Genomic DNA, 3,246 nt, shown 5'->3' with positions numbered 1-3,246 from the left:
CAAAGAGATTTCCTGAAATCTATTATCTTGCATGTATCAGCAGCAACATGAATCCATTTAATGTACAAAAAAGGCAAATATGATGTTTAATATATACATATATAGCTTTTCCATTCTAATAAATATAGACACATTTTCAAATTCTAAAGTTTTACTCTTGTTAGAGGTCTTTGTGAAAAATAGGAAAAGTATATGTAGCTATGAATGTCAAAAATAAGACATTTGCTTTTCATTTCCTACAATTGTGAGAAAACAAAAAATGAATTTATATATAAATATTTTCAAGGTGTATACTGTGAATATATTTATAAAACTTCACAAAACATCAATCTTTAACTAAATAGCGAAACCATGTATTCCCATATTTCACAATGTTCTCTATAGTTTTCTGTGCAACTGTTGAAGTGTTCCTTCTTTTATCTTTCGTTGAAATGCTTTATGGAGATTAAAGCTTAACTTCAGAACTTCAGAGTAAGCAACACAGAATGAAATAGCTTGGAAGAGACAGAGACGTGCAAAATCACAAGCTGTTTCTAAAGATGTATGGCAAAGCATAGGATTGAAAATTGAAGTTGAATGTGGCAACTTAACAGACACAGAAGGGTTTTTCTTTACACAGTACATCCAAATTTCTTTTAGAAGATGTTTTTTGAAAGAATTCTGGTGATGGAAAAATTATTTGAAACTTGGAAATAAGGCAAAAATGTGGGCAGCAAGTCCACTCGATGTCACATGGCAGTAATGCCCAACTGAAAATTATGTAAAGAAATGTATTTAATTTGTATTAAATCTGAATTGAATGTATGTGTATGTATAAGAACAAATGAGTTGAATAAAGTGTACAATTATTGTTTTTCTAATTTCGTAAAACAAAATTTGGAAATTTATACTTACACTGCCAACTTGTGAGGGGATATTTTGATAATATTCATATGGAAATAACCTGTTTTCTCCTGACAAATCCAATATATTCTTAGAAATGCACATATCTGCCTGAAAGTTCTCATTGTTTGATAATAAAATCTAATTGGATTAAATTCACATTCTCTCCGGAAATTTCTGGGAAGAAGATGGCCTACAATTACTGACATCTTTATTTCTGAATTTACATAGACAACAATAGAGATATATTATTCAGCTATTGTCTGAATAATATATTGACACAATTTCTTAACATCTAACTTTATCAGGGCAAGAGGTATTTCTTTATTATTTAACAGATATATTGTTACATATAGCCTATCAAATACTTGCAAGGTCAGAAATGGGCCTTTGTATTTTATTGTTTTGGACACTTTTTAATTTAAAGATAGGAGAAATGATTCATTCTGTAACTTAAAAGGCATATATTGCAACATAGCAATACTGATTGAAAATAGAAGACATTTGATGAAAGATAAGAGTTAAAACAATTCATACCTTAATTTAGGCATTTATGAAACTTTCAAAATGCACTAATATTATTTGACAGAAATCATTTAGTTCTGCACTTGCCATTGATTACATTAATGTTCTCTACAGCTTTTTAAATCTCTCAATGTAATTCTAAATATAAATCTGTTAAGTAATGAATATTGGAGTTTAATATTCATGACGTTAATCTCCTCCCAAAATTAAACCTTGAAACCAAGTTGTCTCTTTTAAAAAATATTATTAGGAAGTTAAAAAATTGACTACATTAAATAAATTGAGTTTTTTTAGACAAAATAATGGTCAATTTGATAGAAGTTTTACACTTAAACATTTGTTTTGTTATCTTGTAGTGATAGAATTTTCCAAGTGAATATAATACATAAAATAGAGAAATATTAACTAAGTGGGAAGAATGGTGTATTTTTTTAAACCAAATTTTATATAAACATTGGAATTTCATCTTTCATCTAATTTATCAATATTTTAATGTGCCCTACATTTGACAGTTTGGTTTTACCAATTTGTACCATTCCTTCTGAAACTATTCCAATTTAATATTTCGAAAACTGTATATAATTAAAATATCATAAGAAAGAAGTTATTCACACAGGCTTTTTCATTAATTTTTGAAATTTATAGATGAAATAATAATTGTTCATATTTATCTTTTTAAAAATCAGATTAAAAGCCTCAAATTGGTTTCATCTCTGGCTTGGGCTAATTCTGAACTTAATAACTTAAGTTGCTTCTTAACATGTGCATTTTTCTGTTTCTGTTCTTCCTCGCTTCTATGGTTCATTATCCCTTCATTTGATAATTCAGCACTAGCCTCAGCATTATTCTTATCATGTTTATCATGTTTGTTTTCGGTCGGAGGAATGACTGGTGGTGATGGAGGTGGAGTGGGGACAGATATCACAGTTTTTAACTCTTCTTTGGTCTTTTCCAAGTCTTCCTGGGCTGCGAAAGCTTTGTGTTGCCACTCAGTGGCTTCTTCTTCCTTTTTCTTCTTGGCTTCTTCTAGAATTGCAATCTTGGCAGTGAATTCAGCAAGTTCTGTTGCTAGCTGCTCCTGATTCTTCATCTGGTCGGCAGCTTGTTTTGCTATGGCAGACTTCGCCTCTTCAGCAGCTCCACTCTCCTTTTCAAGCCACTCTGCTTCTTCTTTTGCTCGTTTTTGTTCTTGATCCAGTTCTAGAGTTTTTCGAGTCTGTTCTTCTAGTTCTATCTGGGTTTTGTCTGTTCTTCAATTTGTTTTAGATGTTCCTTTAGCTCTTCCTTTTCACGTGCTATTCTTTCTTTATCCTTTTCTGCTATTTCTCTTTTCTTCTTTTCATTTTCTAATTGCACCCTTTCCAGCTGCTTCTGATGTTTCTCCTCCCTATCCTCAGCCTTCATCTATTGTATTTCAGTAGTATCAGGCTTCCTTCTTCACATGCATAGTTCATGGTTGTTGATACATAAGGCCAAAATCTGATTATTGATTCTCAGATGAGGTTCATAAAAAACAAAATCAGGTGCCTTTCTGTCGAATGGCTTTATAACAAATTTTTGTGTCATTAAATAAAATATTTCTGATTTCACTCCAGGGAAAACCAATTTTAGGTGTTAACTTGTCATCATGCTAATAAATATTCAGACCCCAGCATCAACACCTAGCCATAATTCAGTTCCCTTTTTATTTTTATTTATTATTTTGTTTTATTTTTTGAGACAGAGTCTCGCTCTGTCACCCAGGCTGGAGTGCAGTGGCGTGATCTTGCTCACTGCAATCTCCTCCTCCTGGGTTCAAGTGATTCTCCTGCCTCAGCTTCCTGAGTAGCTGGGATTGCA

General features: G+C 31.7%; 1 pseudogene; it reads right to left on the bottom strand.

The window, feature by feature from the left end:
* Positions 1 to 2,089: 2,089 nt before the first annotated feature.
* LOC116556593 lies at positions 2,090 to 2,850 on the bottom strand (annotated as a pseudogene).
* Between the last annotated feature and the right edge of the window lie 396 nt (positions 2,851 to 3,246).

This window comes from Sapajus apella, unplaced genomic scaffold (genome assembly GCF_009761245.1).
Source record: "Sapajus apella isolate SASKATOON/1434 unplaced genomic scaffold, GSC_monkey_1.0 scaffold17, whole genome shotgun sequence".
NCBI lineage: Eukaryota > Metazoa > Chordata > Mammalia > Primates > Cebidae > Sapajus > Sapajus apella.
The sequence above is the reverse complement of the archived record's forward strand: the minus strand, read 5'-3'. Positions and strand labels throughout refer to the sequence as shown.